The sequence below is a fragment of the Melanostigma gelatinosum genome, assembly GCF_949748355.1.
Source record: "Melanostigma gelatinosum genome assembly, chromosome: 7".
Lineage (NCBI taxonomy): Eukaryota > Metazoa > Chordata > Actinopteri > Perciformes > Zoarcidae > Melanostigma > Melanostigma gelatinosum.
In genome coordinates, this window is record NC_136640.1 from 20,573,229 (window position 1) to 20,593,562 (window position 20,334).

At 44.2% G+C, this 20,334-nt stretch overlaps 1 protein-coding gene across 2 annotated transcripts in view; it reads right to left on the reverse strand.

The window, feature by feature from the left end:
- Positions 1-895, reverse strand: part of cdon (cell adhesion associated, oncogene regulated) — a 30,243-nt gene extending 29,348 nt beyond the window's left edge. For both annotated transcript variants that reach the window (XM_079272461.1, XM_079272460.1), the window contains exon 1: positions 452-895. The gene's annotated coding sequence lies outside the window, so the exon portion shown is untranslated. The remainder of the gene's footprint in view (positions 1-451) is intronic.
- Positions 896-20,334: the final 19,439 nt, after the last annotated feature.

Here is a 20,334-nt window from a genome sequence, read left to right on the forward strand (position 1 = left end):
AATCTAACAAAGATGTAGCCTGAGGTCAACAAAATCCAAATTTTAGGATAGCATTATTTATAGGATATATACTAAATGATATTTTAACGCTTCAAAAAAGCGTCCGGTGTGATGTGCATGTTACTGTAGATATAGTCTATGATGTGGACAGTTCATTCATGAACATAATATTAACATTTGTACACGGGCGCCCCGGTCTCCCAGACGGAGCATTCAGCCGATCTGCCTCTCCGTGCCGCTGGTCTCCACTTTCACCACAACACAAAGTTAAGAAAACACGGTAATGTTTGGAAAGCAGATTAGACTGGCACTGTGGAGCAGTCTGCTTCTTTGAACGTCACTTTCTCTTTTGTTGTTACCAGAGAAACACAGCTGGCCTGGTGCGCACACCGAAGCCTCCCCCTACCCGGCCCGGGACTCCCCGGTCCGCCTCCCCTTAGCCCGTCCTTACCTCTCTTGCAGGAGGGCGAAAGCTGCGAGCGGTCGGGTGAATCAGCAGCAGAACACATTCTTCTGGAGGCAAATCCGTACGGGGCCCTCCATTAGACACGGGCTCAAAGTGCGAAACGACGGGAGGAACATGAAAACAGCCGGAGGTCGACGGGGGGAAAGAGTTGTCAGAACCGCAGAGCTGCTCGGGAGTCGGAATCGGGGCCAAGGTGCGACAACTCCCGCTGGTCGAAACTCGAGTTGAGGTAGTGGAGAGTTTTCTCGTGGGAAGTTTGGAGTCCGCGTGTTTGAATAAAAGCGTTACGTCCCGGCTTGGTAAAGTCACACTATCTCTCTCTGCCTGTCTGTCTAAACCCGTTCTTGTAACTTCTCCGCAAGTTCTCAGTCTCCGTCTCTGTACCGCTGCCTCCGTCACACACGCATCTTTGAAGCCAGTGTCGAGTTGCTCAGCAAATCATGGCAGCGGCGAGGCTGGTCGTCAAACCAGGAATGTCCCAGCCCCACAGCTCAATACGGCTCCTGGAGAGGGGAGGGAGAGAGAGGAGGGGGGTGTTACCCATATAGACTGTGCATTAACAAGTTTTACAATCTAACGAGAAAAAAAACAAAACGTCCTCCTTCCTCCTCTGCGCTGCATAACTGTATGACTTATTGTTATCATGCAAAGGTCGATCCTCCTGAACGAATTCTTCCATTCGTTTTAACTTGATGACGCACACTACATCACAATCAGGGATTTAGGGATTTATCAATTCCTCTCAATACTTAAACATATTTTGCTTGTTTTCTTATTTTAATTTAATTAATTTTTAGTGATTGATCGATCTACAAAATAATCTGACTCTAAGGATCACATGTTACACTGCGCACTTAGTTCTTCACCAAGATAGAGAAAGATTATTAAATTCAAATCTTTAAAACGCAAATGACATCGGTAAAAAGCAACATTTTGGTGAATTAGTTCAATGCTATAAAGAATCTTCAACCAGATGAATATTTAATCTCAACAGTTGTCACTTATCCTGAAGTTTGCAGGGATGGGATAAAATAACAAGGTTTTAAAATCTACAATAAATTGTCATATCATGCAGCAGGTAATCGTCATAAGAAAACCTACCGCCCATGTAAACATAACTAATCATGTTTCCAGAAAACATAATCTTTATGATTGAGATCAGCTAGACATGAACACAAAGGATTTTGCTCGACCAAAAAGGGAAAAAACATAACTTCTAACTGTACTTGCAAGAATGTAAGTGGCTTTGACTTTACTTTTTTTTCATTAACACAACTTTTCCACACAAGTTTATATTGTTTGTACCTAAGGCTTCGTTCACTTTGTGAAAATCTACCTCTCTGTTCAGGACAGTGATAGTTCCATCTAATGCACAAACAGCCCCAAAGCCATGAAGGCGGTTCTCATTTTTCAGTGGAATCCACTGTGCCTTGTAGATTACACCAGCTCTCACTGGGCCCATTGAAATGAATTGAAGTTATGTGGGAGGGGAATGTTTAAAGAGCTAATAGCTACGGGTCATTTCTGGCATCAGACCTGTTGGTTGGATGGGCTGAATGTTGGTTGGCTGCAGCTATTTCCTCATCACTAGGTGAAACGCCTTCACAGAGAGGCGGGGGAGCGGGAGCTGAGTGTGAAACAGTCATCTGTTGTGTGTATGGGCACGAGTAAACAGCATAATCATCTTTGAGGCAGTAATTATGTGCTCCAGCGTTGGCCGGGCGGGCGGCTGCGGGCCCACCCTGCTTCAGACAGCAGGTGCAGCTCACCATCTGACAGCTGACTCCTAATGGAAGGTGTGATCCAATCCTCCCGAGGCCGGGTCGACCCAATGCAAGCCTTCAGGCTGTCAGGGCCAAAACCAACAAACCAGCAAACCTCTGACACAGGAGGAGAGGGAAAACAAGATGGAGGAGGTGGTGGAGACGGGACTGATGAAGGACGGATGCTTCAACTCTGTTTTCAGTTGAACAGACCTGCCATCTTTCTGCCAGTTTTCTGTCATTGTCAAGTGTCTGTTCTTACTTATCAGCACCACTTTTTAATGTCATCATATATTATAAAAGCTTTAGTATTCGTATTGCTATTATTTACATTTCTTGGTCGAACAGTTATGACAAACTATTAAACCGTAGACTTGATGGATGATTGTGGTTGAAAAACCCTTTCATGTCTCATTGGACACTACAGTCCACTTTTTTTCCATCATCATTTGTAATACAAGTGATTCATTTTTTTTCAACCCAGTGATAGCAAAATTGTCGCCCTCTCTCTCTCTCTCCCTCTCTCTCTCCCTCTCTCGCTCTCTCTCTCTCTCCCTCTCTCTCTCCCTCTCTCGCTCTCTCTCTCGCTCTCTCGCTCTCTCCCTCTCTCTCTCTCGCTCTCTCCCTCTCTCTCTCTCCCTCTCTCTCTCTCTCTCTCTCGCTCTCTCCCTCTCTCTCTCTCCCTCTCTCCCTCTCTCTCTCTCTCTCTCTCTCTCTCTCTCTCGCTCTCTCTCTCTCTCAGGGTCAGGAGCTGGTTGGAGATGGAGACGGAGGCTCTGGGTTCAGAGGGGGGTTAGCGGGGTGATTGGACACAGTCGCATGTGAAAGGCCAGAGACCGGCGAGTCCACAGGGAGCAGAGTCCACACACAAAGGGCCAGGGAGGGGCTCGGTGGGGGCTGGAGGGGCGACCGAGGAGGAGAGGCCACGCTGGGAACCAAAGCTGACAGCACAGACACTTCTCATCCACTGGGGGTTCGGCTGTCTCTGGCCCCCTGGGGTATGTGCTCACTGGTGGATCCACAGCGGCTTCAGCGAGCTGCTCACTGAGAGCACAAGCAGCAGAAACACTGAACACACAAAGCGGCAGTGACCTCTGGCCCACATTTAACTGATATGAAAGTTGTTTCCTTAGTCATATCAGCCCTGATCAAATATCAACAGGCTACGTCACATTTAGCCAATACGAGATGACTTGATGATCATGCAGAGGCTGGAAAACAAAAGCAGTTTAAACTTTGTACATTCAAATACTGACTTTCCTCATGCAACGTCCTGATTTAACTTTAAAAGAGGGGATGAGGCAGGAGACCTGCTAACAAGGGCATTGCCAGCTTGCTGTCCTTTGCTCCGAGGATAAAAAGCCTCCGACCACTGTCAACAGTGTTTATGACCTGCAAAGCAGCCCTGGGTTGTGTTGACTCTGTCAGCAGGGGCCTGGGGGACGCCTGACTCCCAGTGCTATTAAAAGGCACTTTCAGATAACAGGAGTACATCCCTCTGTTTGTCAGGATTTTTTGATTCGTCAGCAGGACAAAATACCAAAGAGTAATTGTTGTTTGCTGTAATTGTCAGATCTGACGCCCAATTTTATGTAATTTCTTGAAAGCAGATGTGGGTCAAATCTAGAGGGTAAAATGCCACGAACAAGCATTTTTCGTCATTATTTTTTCTAGAATGCTGAGGCATGGAATAAGACAGCTACAAAAACGTTTGTATTTTTACAATGGAGTTAAGACAATGACATTCATTTGCAACTTTTTATACGTTTTTCTAAGACAAGGAACAATGTGTGCGAGCAAAGAAATATATATGAGAGTGAGAAAGATCACAATATTTTACAACAGAGACTAAATGGATTTCACCTTGGAATATCTCATGACCTAGACAGGTGTGTGCAGTGAGTACGGGTGTGTGGGTTGTGCCTTTCTGTGTGTCTGGGTGTGGGCCTGTGGTTGTGTGAGTGTTCATGGATGTGTATAAAGAAAGAGAGGAAGGGAAATGTGAGGGCACGGTTCTCCATCTGGTTTCTGCATCACTGTGGTGGGATCACATTATCCATCGTAGGCTCTCTGGGAATTGCATCAGTCTGTAACATCTCACTTATTCACACGTCTCCGTGGGCTTTACCATGTAGAACAATCCCTCCTGACACTGCAGTGACCCTGTACATCCTTAAAGCTTTCTCCTTTGGTGCCTCTGTGTAAACTCTTGTGTAAACTCCAGTTTTCACTCTGTATATATATATATATATACAGTATATATATATGTATTATATATATATATATATATGTATCGAACTTGAGTTACTCGTGGGCAACAAACACAAACGCATAATGTCTACCTTTAGATTCTCTTGTCATATTTAATGAATAAAGATAGTTAAGTAGATTTAAAAAAAAGAAAAACGTAGCTCTGATGTGATGATCGTAGCATTGTTCGATTCACAGAGCATTGTATATCACGATATAATGTGAAAGGTTTATTGTTATAAACGGTTTATTGTTATAACAAGAAGTTTTTCATGACGTTGTAACACAGAACCTTACTTGGTATAACATTATGCTATGTATCTTGCTACAACGTAAATATTTCACGTTACAGTGTGATAACTTAGCCTATATTGTTATAACATGAAACGTATGTTTGAATCTGGTAACAGTGTTCAGAGAACGAATTTATTGAGGAATTTGGCTCATTTACAGGATTTATTAAGTTCCATTTCATGCTTGGGTTGAGACATGGTGAGCTTCTCCGGTTATTGAGCACGGTGGATGATATTGTGATAAGTATGCATACCATGAAGGGTTTTAAAATGCAGGGGGAGTAACAATTACTTTACAATTCCACTACCTGTGCACGAAAACACATTTTACAGACGTATCTGGAATCCAAATGCCGTAGTTCTTGAGTAATGTAACAAAACTATAACCAGTCCATTTTTGTAACAGTACTCACGATGTGAAGCTATGAAAACTGTTCTGCTACTCTGCACGATATCACTTCCACAAAGCTCAGATTTACAACGGATTGAGAAATGGTACGGACGTGTTGTTCCGGTCTCATCCCCAACAGCCGAATCAGCACTGACGTGAAGCTGTCATGATATAGCATTCAGGAGTTGACTGTAGTGGGTATCTGGGGAGTAGTGGAGCAGGAAGAGGCCGAAGTGAAATATCATTCCTATTAAACACTGATGTTTCCTCTGGTCCCACGGGCTCATGACGAGCCTGTGATTTATGGTGCAGAACTGGAGGAGCAGATCAGAATACAGCTGCCCCATAGCTGCACACCAACACGTGTACCAGACTCAAACATAACTGGTAGTCTTGGTCTACATTCAAATCAGTGCAGCTTCGGAATGAATGTTTTCCGGCTCAAAGATAAATAAAACGAATGTATCTGCATTTCTTTTCTTTTGTGTGTATTTGCCTGTGCCTGTGAATCCAGGGATTATATGCGTAAAGTGTGGCGCTGGTTGCAGCTAACTGGCTTTTCCAGCTCGTTCTGAATGGCATGAAGTGATGTAGAAAGTGAGCCAGAAGAAGAGGATTAGAACCTGAGACTTGCCTGCGCTTATCATCTCCCGTAGCACTGGAGTGTAGCCATGGAAACAGGAAGTGAGAGGCAAGCTTCCAAGATGGCCACCAGTTTCTGAATGGATGCATTCCTCAACGGCAGGGTGTCTGCTGGAAGGAGGAGGGGCGAACGTGTGTGTTTACTCCGAAAAAGGGACTATATAAATAGTAACTGCTGCTGTTTTAAGGACTTCCTGTCACTAGGTATTCCATAAAGCAGTAGTTAAATAAACAATCAGTTTCCCATTGGGGCTGCCTTGTCTATACTGAAGTGAGGTCTGCTGTGAGTTCAATCCAGGACCCCAGTGTGTGGATGTTAAAGCCCCAGATGCTGGAGCTGTTACAGGTCACCACACTCTCTTTCACTCGCACCCCGTCTGGTCATATAACCTCCACACACACAGACTGAGTCTCAATTCCACATTCAGCATGTTTTTTTTTGTCTGCCAAGTAACTTCTCTGCTGACTTTTCAATGAGCTCTCTTCATTGTTTTGTTAAGCAAGTCGTGCATGTGGAGCTCCTCTTCTTGCCGTTACAGCGCAAGGATTCAGGAAACTATTATGATCTGAGCGGGACTTCATTCAGAGTGTTACAGTTAGAGAAAATTAAGCATTTGAATGTTCACCCAGGTTAGCATTTGATTTTAAATGAAACAATTACTATGTGGTTAAATGTTTGATTTTTGGTTTTAATTTATATTTAGGATATTTACAACCACTTTGAGGGCCCCCTAAACTTTATAGAAGCCAGTACTTAATCACTTTTACATTAAATAAATCTTCAGAACATTAAAGTGTACGCTCAGATTCAGTTCGAGTCTCTCTTGAAACAATACTCATGTACCGATTATGTACATTGAAAGAGTTTATGTTCACTGCAGTGGTATCTCTTGTTCATATCGGCCTTATGAAGACCTCCTCTTTTCACTGTAAATACCAAACCTCATTCTGTGTAAATGGATTCAAAAGTTCACCACAAACAACTACGTGGCCTCAGCAATAAGACAGATCAAGTCTTGCAAAATGGCAGTATTTGTAGAGCAAAAATTCATCTGTATGTTACTGTCCCTCTCAGCCAGCAAACTCCGTCCTTTGAGGCACAAAGGAGATATTCTAAGCCAAAAAATGTAGTCCTCCATAGAAAGAAAACACAAAATATAAACATCCTATAGAGCAAGGAGAAAAAGTGTACTACACCATGTATTTAGTTGGCCTTAATGGTGGTTAAAAACATACAGAGGGGGAACAAAAAGGAATCTCGGTTCCCTCATCTACACACACACACATATACAAATATATGTCAATACGCAAATATACAAACATCTACCAGCTGGCATTGTGAAGAAGGACACCATCCATCATGCCGGCTCTGTTTTAGACATGGCCATGAAGCTGTCAGCATGCATTCCTGACCGCAGCTTTTGCAGAGCACATTTGTCAACCTCTAGAGGAGCGCATGCCCAAAATGCTTGGATGTTTAAACTTATCTCATTTTGGCTTTTGGAAGTTGTTGGCATCCCCACAGGGGCTAAAATGATCCACAAACAGTGTGCTTTGGTATCAGAGGCTTCAACTGGTACAGTGTGATCCTCTGGAGGATATTCTCATTTTGCTTCTTTCTTTTTTTTTTGCCTCTCTCCCGACACAGACAGCGCCCTCATCTTGGGACAAGTATCACTTTTGTTTGTGCGTCGCACAAGTCAATCACACCATCCAGGAAGATACCATCTATCTCTCTTCCGCTATTTCAGATGTGGAGCCTCAGTCAGGGGCCAGGCGCACAATCACTGCAGAATATCACCAGATAGTCACTGTGGAGCCGCAGGAAAATGTACCGTGAGTAAACAAAGCGTATTGATGCATGTTTTGTCTCTCCAACCACAGAGACGACAATGACCACTATCTTATCAGAAATGTGTTGGGTTCAGTCAAACCCCAGAGGAGTGACTTCCCCTCGGAACAGGATAGGCTGTAGGGAAATCCCGGGCCGATGTGAAGTGAAGACACTGATGTCTTCATGAATTTTTTTTTTGTTCCTCCTGTAACTCATGCTATCTCACCCAGCTCTGTCAGTATCCTCTTTTTTCTGCCCCCCCCCCCCCCCCCCCCCCCCCCATGCCAAAGAGACGAGCTAGATCCGTGAACAATCTGCTCCATCCCGCAGGCTGCGCTCCCCTCTCTGCTCAATAAATCGCAGCTCCCTTGGGGACAGCTGAAGACAGTACAAGTGGGAGCCAGATAAAGCTGTCTGAAAAAGGCTCCTGTTTCAAATTAGGCTTGGTGGACAAAAGTCCCCTCGACCCTGGAGCTGAATTCATATCTACTTCCTGTATCCCATTTCTTCCAGCAGCGTGGACGGACACTGGAAGGTAAGAGCCAGTGTGTTATGGCCGATGAAGCTGGTGTCACTGTGCCTGTGGTCTCCTGATCGGGGGACAGAAGGGCAGTTTACAGCCCTGTTAATGGCAAACAAAAAGCTCTCTCTAAAGAGGCATGTTTCATGGCCTGTGTGCTCTCACAGTTAATGTTCAAGCCCAGCATGAGTTCACTGGACTTCCTCTCTTGTTGTGCTTCCGTGCCCTGATGGACTGAGCTCACTGCAGCGCCTTACACTCAAAAAGAAACGGAGTGCAGTGAAATGGATTCATAAAATGTATTGTAAATGTCAAAACATGAAACATTGCAAGTTTATAGCCTGACCTATTTCTATTGCTTCAGATTAGCAAATCACCAGCTTAGATTTGTTTACAAAGCCTCCTCTGCAAATGGTCAATGATGATTGTGATCCAAATAGAAACAAAGGGTTCGCACCACAACCAATATTCAAACTGTAGCGCAAATTGATTGACAAATCTTTTAAACAACAACTAAAACGAAGTTATTGTTTGTTTTAAGGCTGTTATAGGTTTGTTCAGATCATTCATATTTGGTAACACATCTGTGAAACTGGCCCCTATAGGTTACACTGTATCATGATCAGGCTTTTATCACTAATTCTGCAAATCGTAATATAGCCTTAAACATTGAAAGTAAACAGGGTGTGAACTTATGGGTGGCAAGCAATAAATGACAATCAAGTGAAGGAAAGGTGTGCAAAGATTTGTACACAGAACCAGAGGCCATGAGAAAGAAGACATCGAGAAAAAAAAGGATATATTAAGTTATGTTTTTAGTGTTAGCTATAAAGGAAACCTGAGCAGCCACGGCAAATTGGTAAAAGAGAGATGGTGCACGTGAAATCTCTGGCTCTCAGGGTGGATTGATGGCACAACAGGGAACATTCAGGCAGATCAGGTTCACCTCTGTGATACTGGGCTGTTTGAGGTCAGGGGGGTAGGGGGGAATCAGGCTGATGCAGGTACAGTGTCATACCAGCCTTAAATGGCTGCTTTGATAATGACCGACCGCCCCTCGGGTGCTCATGGGGGATTCTACTCACAGGGTCAGGGCAGCATGGCTAACACGACCCTGACTTCCTATATCGTGAGTGCCAAAACAAGCTTCACGTGACGCAAGTGATCATCTTCCTCCTGCTCCTCTACTTTAAGACAATCATTTTATTAAATCTTAGCTGAAACGTTATTATTTTGGAAATTGTTTTTTCTTTTTGAGTACAGGAGTCTTAAACATGAGACTGTTTTTAAGAAAATAAACATGCTAACATTCTTTTCATACATTTTTCATTCATTTTTTTGTGTGTACCGGTATATACCTATATGTTATCTTGGCAGATCTCAATTGTAAATGATATTAAGAATTTCAAGGAGATTTTACATTACATTACATAACAGTCATTTAGCAGACGCTTTTATCCAAAGCGACTTACACTAAGTGTATTCAACATCGGTATTCAAGAGAACTACTCGTCACCAGAAGTCATAAGTGCACCTCCTTGTTTACACAAGCATCTAAGGGCATAAACCAGAGCAAAAGTACAGTGCAGAAACAAACTAATACGACTACAATAGATGCTAATAAGTGCTAATACAATCCAAAAAGTGCTAAGTGGAAGGCTCTGGGTAGTACTTCTTGAAGAGGTCAGTTTTTAACTGGTAAAATAAAGAAGACATAAAGAAAAGTTTGCCCTGCAACAAAAATCCCTATCTTCATCACTAAGCTAACAGTAATTTACTTTTTCAGCCTGTGTATGTTGAAACCCCACTGTGGTTCATTCCCCCAAACACCAACATTACCACTCATATGTCCAATTCTGCCCTCTTCACAACTATTAAAGACAACAAAGATGTTCCATTTACAGTTTGAAAAAAGTTATGTTGTGTTCAATTTGTCCAAACAGCTTGTGCTGCATAATACAAACATGTAATAGCCACACAACTGCACTAACTCTACGCACTCATTATGCTGTGGTTGCACACATATATTTACTCTAACGAAAGACTTGCTTACTACCGTATCTGTTTGTAGGCCGAGAGCTGCCAAGTCGGGATAATTTAGGAAATAAAGAGATAAATACTCGTCTTTTGGACCCACAGTGCAATCGTTTGGCGGCAGAGGACATTGATTATGCTGCATGTTCGTTAAGAGGAATGATTTTACTTTTGGACATGAAGATGAGAGGATAATGATGATGAGTATAATATTACTTCACAACAACAATCCGATATGCATTAGTACCCTGCACATGTCATTCTCGTTGTTTTTTTCTTGCTGTATCTCTCAGATATATATCGGTGGGCACACAGAGGTTACCTGTCAACTTTTCCCAGAACGAGCATTTCGGTTTCCAGGAATTCTCTGGGACGGCACATTGATGGAGTTAATCTCTTATGTTTTAATCTGGCTCAGGGATATTAAGACCAGCCTTTGCGGCCCCGGTCACATCACCTCTGACCCCTTCTGTAATCCGCCTCTCCCATCAGCTCATTAAGCCCAAGGAGTTCACACCTCTTGCCATGTTGGGCCCAGCTGTGTCTCCCCAGTGCCCAGGCCGGCCTGGGGTGTCAGGAAAGGCTGCCGGCTTCACAGGCACGACGCAGGCCCTGGTCTCTGATCTCTGCTGAAAATGCTATGAATCACAGACTGGAGGTGATGGTCCTAAGTACTCATTAAAGTAGGCAATAATAAATGTGGAGAGAATGAAAGGCTCTCTCTACCCGTCAGCCTGGGCTGGTTAATGAGAGGAGCCTGTTGTACTTTACTAATGATGGATGATTAGGAAAAGGGTAGATGGAGTGTTAACAAACATTTAACTGCAGAGCAACAATAGGCACCACAGTGCTTCCTTTGACTGCATGAAAATACCTTGTGTTATGTGTTCATAACCGAAATTCAGCTCGAGCTTGCATCAACATGTCTGAATAATTTGAGTTTGTAGAGTGTTTATGCTTTTAAATGTCACAGTGAACCACAGCAGCTCAGTTGTTGAAATAGGATTTTGGCTTAGTTTGGTAGACTTTGATTGACATTGGCTAATGGACAAGACCAATCATCTTACGTCCATATTCATACCAAAGAAGGTGTTTGCTGCAAAACGTCTATGTGGGGTGAGTTACTGTATACAGTGAAAAGCTCTGATGGAGCCTCAATGAAAACTGAGGTTATAGGCTACTGTAGCTCTGCTAATGCAATTCACTTGTTTTTCTTGTATGTTTGTCTATATACTGTAAATACAGTATATCTCAAAAACATTGTCCAAAGTAGTCCTGAAATGACAGGTTGAATAACTGACAAATTGCTTGAGAGAAATCAATATATTTGTGTTTTGATTCGATTCATCAAACGAATAATCAATAAATACTGAAAATAATCATTCATTGGTGCCCTGATCCAAGAGACAGTAAACCTTTAAAAAACAGAACAAAACAGGAAACTTTCCTCGTGGCTTTCCTCAAATATGAAATCTGCATTTGAGTAAAAATGTCAACAGATAGAGCCACATACCTTTCAGAGCGCAGAAACACTACACACGCAATCAAACAAACATGCACATATTCAGGACTAGACAGCTGCAGGAAAGCTAATATTGGGCTTGGTGGTTTGGATGACGCGGTGTGGATTAGGAAGCAGCGTGGGTGTGAAAGAGCTCCCTTTAGAATGTTATCGCACCACAAACTGAACCCCCCCTGCAGGATAACCACCTGGGTCGACCCAAAGACCGCTTTCACCGTGCAGCCAGGTGGGACGGAACATATCTGAGGAGTCAGTCTAGTCCTGAGTTCCTACATTCACATGCACAAAGAGATACACGATTACAAATCCCACCTGGTTTTATTTGCATTTTATGTTCTTTAATTTGTTTTAGATAAGCAAGATTTTGTATTGCAAAGCTGCGCATGCTTTTAATGCATGTTCATGAATGTAAGCATGCCATACTGGCTAGCTCACAGCCGCTGTGCTGGTAACGACGGATACAGATGATAACACTCTCCCAACAAACTTCGTTGCAGAAGCATAGCAACCACCCTCCGGTTCCTCCTCAGGGGAACACTATTAGCTCTGTTAGCACTTTTGTCATAGTTTGCACTGTTAGCTGTGAGCCACCGGCTGCATCGTTGCTATGTTGAGAGCCGCTGAGGGGCAATTGAAATGCTCCCAATCTCATATATAGCACCTTTTAAGCCTTGCTCTTGATGTTTGCAGTAAAACAAGTGAAATTGTGTTGATGTTGTTGGGAGTCTCAGAAAAGCTACATGTCAGCTCACATCATCATCATCCTGCTTTTGTGAAAACATCAACTCAGTTTGAGACTGTTTTCTATCTAGAAAATGAAACACAAGGAGAGAGAGGGGAGGAAAGACAGGCAAAGAGAAGTGCAGGCCTGACTGGATTAGGAGAGGGCCTGTTTTCCCTCTCCATGTCAATGCACTCCTGCACCACGATAGATAGATAGTGACGGCCTGCCAGTTGGTTTTCATTACATCCTTTGCACTTCAGCACTACCCAGAAAAACAGCATCTCTCCCTTTACCCCACCCCCTCTCAACTGAGAACACTTTTCCCTCTGAAAGAAGGCTACAAAATTGTTCCTGAAAGTGAAAAAAAATGGCCAGAGGGGACTTTTTTCAATGTATTTTTCTAATATCCTCTTCAGACTTGAAGTCTCCCCCTGCATGCCTTTTTTCTTTCAAGTAAAACCCTGTCATCTACCCCGTGGGGGCTACACTGGAATGCTATACTTCAATATAAGATCTGTACCTTTGCATTCTCTGTAATGCATGCCTATGTGTGTCCAAATGGGTCTCCCCACGGGGGGAGAGAGGAAGGCAGAGGGGAGGAGGCAGGGAGTTTTCAGTCAGGGATATGGGAACAAGGTGGAACTATGCTTTGTTTGTTGCCCTCTGTGCATACCGACGCAAAATTGAACAGCAATAAAATAAGGCACAGATGTGCATTACTGGCTCCGACTTCAATTGTCCGCGACCTGGGTGGAGGCCTGGTCACATTGTATTAAGAGGTGGATGGTTTGACTCTCTCCCCCCTGCTCTCCCTCCTGAAGGCCTGTTATCTCGCCAACATGCTGTGCTGCCTGGATGCCAGCATATAGAGCACCGATAACCACAACCAGAACATCTCCCCTCATAGGTCTCCTCACCCTGTTTGGCTCCAGTCACGCCATGCTATACCTACGGGAGCGCCGAGCTTCAAAGAGAGCAAACTCGCACATGGATCACAGAGCCACAGCAGGCAGATTTTTAGTGGATAAGACAACTCCTGTCTGTTCTTAGAGAAGCATTGCCCTTTGACCCTTTGGCTTTAACGTTGACAAACTGAACAGTTCATTATTTCAATCAATCAGAAATTCCTTCCTGTGTGCGCCTCCTGCTTTAAATCACTCGGCATTAGCTGCTTTTCTCTGCATGGGTCAGAACTGCAATCAAAAACTTGCAACACAATGTGGAAGAAACAGACATTTTTATCCAAGTAAGTGGAACAGTAAATATGCCATGCAGACGTATAACACAAATGGAATAATCTAAAATCAACCTTAAACACATCGGCCCCAGCTCAAAGGGCCTCTGGGACGTTGCTGTATGGTTCTGATGAACACACCAGTGGCAGTTGTCCAGGCTCAGGCTGACATGTTTTCAGTTTACAGGGACTTATTGGGAATAAAACCTTTGCCTTACATCTGTTTTGTTTCTGCATAAGAAAATACAATGCTGTAAATTGACCCATACATTTATTTGGATGTTAATTTAAACAGTCCTTGTTGGCTTTCTAAAAGTTTTTATTTGTGTGCACATTCACATGCACGCTTTACTTTTGACCCCTGCCAGAATTGTGAATGCAGATCGCAGCAAGATGAAACCAGAAACTAAATCAGTATATTCTTTTATTAGAAATTAGAACTTCGAGATGAAAAGCGTCTTGTGGAGATTTGTCAGACATGGCCTGATTTAACCTACCTATGATTAAAGTTTGTGCAAGACTTGTTCCAGGTCACTATGTCACAAACTGAATAGTTTTGTCTTCATTTTTATCTATTTGTGTTTGCATATAAAAACACATGTCAGGAAGAGAAAGGGAAAACCAGAAGATGGTCCAAATGGCCAGTTACTCTGCAGCTTTAGCCAACCACAGGAGGGACAGTATGGGAACTGTTTTCAGTTCCAGAGCCTGCAGATTTTTCCAGATAGCATATCTGCCTCTTAACTCTGCCAGAAAGGGCTTGTGTGGGACCCAGAACCTTCAGCAAGCATCAGTCTGTTGATGCAAAACAGAGCAATTACAACTCATTGCTTCTCCAAGCTGAGGCTTCAGTGGGTTTGACTGCACCACAAACCTACTATGTACTCTTATCTGCTGTTGCAGAGAAGCAAAAGATAGGGATAAAGAGCAACAAAGCTACCGGGACGGGAAACAAGATCGCTCAAATGACACACAGTCAAGTAATCCCTACACTAATCACACTAATCAGTTCGCTCAAAGGGAGGTTCGGTCTGAATATTAGCCTTAAGGCATCTTTTTTCGCTTTTATCTTGGGCAGTTAGCTCTGTTGGAAAAAGAGAAAGCAGTACCGTAACAAGACTGAAAAGGCTAAAACCACACTCAATGTAATTTTGGAGGGAAAATGTTCAAAACGTTGTTATTCCTGACTTTGCGTGAGATTAACTGTTAATCTAACGAAGTCAAATCTACATGCATTCAATTTTAAACATGTTACATGTTTAATATTGAATGCATGTAGATTTGACTTCTTCAACAGTGACTTGCAAACAACAAGCACCCGAAGGAGGAATGCCTTAACTTTTGTTGTAAACTGTTCTGGGGGCAGACTCTTCTTTCCTTTTTTAAATGAAATAATAATAACCACTAGTAGCATTAGCAGTTCATTGTTTTGTTCAACTAACTTTGAGTAGCAGCTTGCAGAAGCCTGACACAAATGACTGTATTCTGTAAGGATACACATAAAAAGGTCCATATAGAAGTTATCATAGAGATTATGGATATCAAGAGCATGTGCATTTTGTAATCTATTGTCAAGGAGGTGTAAAGCTTTGACCCCATGACAAAATGTTTAGTTTGTCAATAGCACCTTGAAGTGGATTCATACATGGTCAGTGAGCACCCATAATACATTCTAGAAGCAAACATAGTTTAAGAGGGAAGTATTTATGTTTATCTTTGATGTAAGGAAGCATAAGTGAAGAGTGCTAAGTCTGCGTCTGTCTTTGGGAGTCACCCAAGCGAGTGGTGTGTGTTGTGAGCCTGGGCCCCTGGTTCAGCAGGTTGTGTGTGAGAGCTGCTGGTGCTGTGAGACCGTCCCGCAGTGTGAGAGCGGGGAGCTGGAATCATCCGAACCCCCTGCTGCAGCGCCAACATCTGCTTGCCGGCCATAACCAATCAGAGGGAAGAGCTCGGAGCCGCGACAAATCGACCAGCGCGGTGATCTTTTCAGGGAATCCTGGTGGAAGGGGTTGCAACAAAAGCCAACCCCCACCACCCCGAAATCCTCCCGCTGTATCCACCCTCTCCATCCTCCCCACAGCCTTCTGGCTTTGATATCTTAGACCCCTGCGTGGAAGGATAGCCTCCCCTGTTCATACCCCCACACAGACCCCACATCCATACAAATAATCCTGTGGATCATGACAGAAAAATGACGAGGGTTTTAATATCCTGAGTATGGTTGACATACATCTACTTTGCCGTTTGAAAGGTTGTTTGTGTCCTTTCTTTCCTTGGGATAAATTGGGATATTCCAGTGCTGGAATTCAAGGGCTTCGCCCGGTGAGTCTGCTCTCATCTGCAACCTCAGCCCTCAAACTGTCTCATTACTCATCTCTTATCTAGACATTCCCGGTCTAAGCTGAGATAAACTCTGACAGGCTGAGGATACACAGGCGTCGTGCAAGCAGATAGACATAGCAACAGCAGTTTTCCAATATGATACAATCAGACCACAGAACTGTAACTCGTGCATAATCAATCAAAGTCTTTGAGATGCTGAGTTGTTTTGGAGGCCAGCGTTTTATTTGTGAAAAAAAAAGGCACAGACTGTCGGACTGAACCCGACGGACCTGTAAGAACGATCCGGACCGCCAATCATCTGGCCAGCCCATCTCAGCAGGCTAATGACATGGCTCTCTCTGAACATCTGAGGAATTGGCACACGGGCAAAGGAGGGATTAGGTTATGCAGAAGGTAATTATGAGATGGAGTAATGGAGGGACAGACAGAAGACAGAGGGGACACATCGAAGGATGTGGCAAAGGGCCCGTTGACACAATGGGTACACGCACATGGATGACATCCACTCCACCCCGATGATAGGCCGTGACCATCTAGAATTACGGGGTGCTGAAATACGTCTGTACATTTGCCTCTCCAGGCTCATATGATCCTGTTGTTTCTCAGGAGGACTTCAAACAATCAAAAGTTGAGTTGACTCTGCCAAACGCTGGCACATTATCGCCCATAAATCATGCTCAACAGATACACGATACCTCCTTTTCTCTCCTCTTGAATATCACAGCTTTTCTCTTGGTAATGCCCACTGAGTACCTGTGAAGTGCCACTTTCAGAAGGTGAGGTGATGATTGTTGCTCTCTAGTGGAGCAGATGGGAGGGGTGAGAGCTCTTTCGGGTCTTATTTGATCTCTGTAAACTGAGCCGAAGCCAGAAATATTACACACTTCATTGGGTTAGCAGGTAAGATAGCCTCAATCTGGCTTGATGAAGGTCCACTGATTAAATCATCATACGTAAATAGAGTGTGCAGGTTTTCTCATTTACTGTGTACACTTTGTGTCATCTCTACAAGTGTCTCTCAAGTGATCAGGCTGTCATGAAAGAAGTAGGACGTCCTGTGGCTCTGGTTTCAGAACAGATGTGCCCGGGTATCGGGGATCACCTGGGGAAGACTCGGTTTCCTGGCAGGACCAGCTGTCCGCCTAAAACAGGTGCCTAAAAGCTATAAAATCAGGTCTGGCCAGTTCATCTCTACCACTTGAATTTACGCATTAGTCAATCCTCTCTCTTTCATCCTCTAGGCTGTCAGCTCTTATTTATCAAATTGGTGTTACTGGTGAAGAGGCACTGACCTGCCGCCCTTCACCCCTTCCACCAGCTTCCCTCCCTCTTCCTCCACGAGGGCCCTGCCATCTCAGCGGCCATCGGACCTCATGTCTCCAGCTCCATACATGCAAGCCCACTACTTTAATGCACCTCTGCACATTGAACTCTGCTTAACCCCTGGTGATGAGCCTCTGAGAGATCCGACCTGGCTGACCGTCTCACTGCTGAGAGACTCAAGGGGGCCACTGATCTGGCCTTTAGGAGTCCAGTTTGAAGGCTAGTCACATGCCAAAAACCCGCTGCAGTTTATTCTACTTTGAGGCAGAGTTTTACAACTGTGAGAACTTATCATGGCAGGAATTACATGCTCCTATGTCCCAGCACTTTTGACACAACGCTACACAGTACGAGCTAAAAGGTATTCTGCCTGTTATGTGTGTTTGATTGACCAGAACACTGCCAAATGACGCCGCTGAAGCAAAAGGTGAGATAGGATTAGCCCCATCAGTGAACTCCAAGGCATTAATTACATAGTGTTCCCAACACTGTCTTAGGTGAAAAACATATTGTTCACCTGTTATCCAGCAACAGGTTGCTTCTTTAACGTTATTTCTGTGATGTCGATGTCTATCAAAGTAGCATATGGGTGCCGAGGTTACAGATGGGGTTAATCATCGGGGTTTTTTTGCTCAACATTGTGGCAGCATTGTAAAGGCCATGGGGCTGCATTTTTTTACACAGCATTATCATCAGTTCCAAACACAGCCCTACTCTGTTGGTTAGCCGATGTACGCTCCGCAATGTACCAACTCCTGAGGATGGAGGGGAAGAAATCCAAATGTAGTGAGATCAGCAAAGTTACAAAGACCAGAGTACAGACAGGAAGTGTGGAAGGTTGACAGGAAGAGAGCCCTGATTTTACTGCGCTGGCGCTAAGAGGGAGTTTCAAAATCGAGAAAGCAGAGAGGACAAGAGGAGGGGGGAGGAGTCGAGTTAACTGCCTGAGAAACAAAAACTGGCTCACTGAAAGAGTTTCAGTCAGGAAGGCACAGTGGCTGGTGGGTAATTTATAGCATAGAAAGGCTTGTAGGGTGAAAAACATTATTTTAGTGGCCCCCACATCCTAATAGAAGCCAGATGTGGAGGGATTAACAAAGACCATTCCCCCCTTCTCTTTCTCCCTCACTCCCCTCTCCCTCTCTCACCCCCACTACCCCGCCCCTCTCTAGCTGTAGTCCCTACTGTCTCATTTTCTCTCTTTCATACTCAATCTCAGGCTTTCCTCCGCCACTCCTGCATATTTTTACTTGACAGTGCGAGATGCACTGGGAATACGAGAGCAGTCAACACTCTGGTTTTTGAGGTGAGATTTAGGAAAGCATCACTGAGCCTTTCCAAACAGTTATTTGGTTTATCTCCGCCCCTGCTCGTGTGCAAACGGAAGCTTTGTGGTTGCTGGTGTCACTTCACTCCAGGGGTTGCCAAGCCACATGACAGGCAGCAACAAAACAGCTTAGCGTCACTTTAATCAACACATTCTCACTCACAACTGGAACCTTGGTCAGTGCCCCTTGGAGATTGACGCACTATGTACCCTCTAGCGTTAGCTTCCAATGTGTCAAACGGCGTGAGGACTTAGTTGGGTTTCGGAAAAGAGTGTCGTTGGCGTTACTGACTTAATGGCAACTCACGTCACTAGTGAGTGACTATAGACTCGCTTGACTAAAAACTCACGTGACAAACGACTTACGTAACTAACAAGTCAGGTGACAAAATGTCAACGTCTACTTTTAGTTTCGTAAGGGACACTAACGCCGGTCTTTTGGATGAAAGCCCTGTGTTTGTTTGACCCAACCACCTCCCATCGAGCCCGGTGTGTACAGCCACTAAATGGAGCCGCCGTACGTGGATTGTATTGACAAGTTGGCAGTGAGAACAATGCCTTCAGGACGTAATTTCTTTTCCCTTTACAGTGAGCTCCCCATGCCACTAGAAAGGTATGATTACACAGTAGAGGGATACTGTTATAATGTGGCGCCAGAATCATCAAAAGCTCTTCATAGTTGTGAGCTTGTGGCAGCATCACAAAAGCCAAGGTGCCATTACCTGGCCTGGCTTTGAAGGCCAAAAAAGCAGCAGCGCAGCAGACAAGCCGAAACCCATATCAAATGGGCAAACCAACTGCAGCGCCAAAAGACAGTTAGATGAGAAAGTAGGACAGATGTTTCAAGTCAGTTTGAGTGCATGAATCGCTTAAATGTGTTGAGCGAGAGCGCTGCCAATAAAAAGGTCCTGCTTTCCTTCCAGCAGAATGGTATCATTTCCAAAGTCAACACATTATGTAAATTGAATCAGATCATTTTCTCTCTTCCCTCAACACTTACATCATCACCTGGGAATAAAAGCTCTGGAGCCTCAGAAGACCTCTGCTGCTGGGACGCAGGGCGCCGAGTCATGGCAGGTGCTTCTGGGAAAGTTTTCAGTGAAGTTTGCTTTGTGGGAGCTTTTAATTTGTGAACAACTCACTGTATGTTTTCAGTTTGTGTGTGTATAACTGTTTATGTATACGTACTAGTTGTGTTTGTCTTCAGCTGCACTTACGTGTGTGTGTGTGTGTGTGTGTGTGTGTGTGTGTGTGTGTGTGTGTGTGTGTGTGTGTGTGTGTGTGTGTGTAGGTGTGTGTGTGTGTGTGTGTGTGTGTGCGTGCGTGCGTGCGTGTGTGTGTGTGTGTGTGTGTGTGTGTGGCGGGCAGAAACTCGAACCCTCTGATCTCGTCTAGGAGTCTCCTGCCTCCCAGCTGTCACTGTGCCTCTGGCATCCTACTCAGCCTCTCGCCCCCCGCTCGCTCCCTTTGAAGACGGCTACCCAGGAAATTGAAAGCTGTTTTCAAAGAAAGACAACAGAGGAGAGAAGAGCACAAACACTGCAAAAAAAGGAGTGTGTTGATGGAGAGGTTTTAGGTTAAAAGGGGTTGGAGATGTTCTTCAGTAATGTGAAGTCACAAAGTGATGACACAAAGACTCATCAAACTATACTAAGGTGTGAGTGTGAG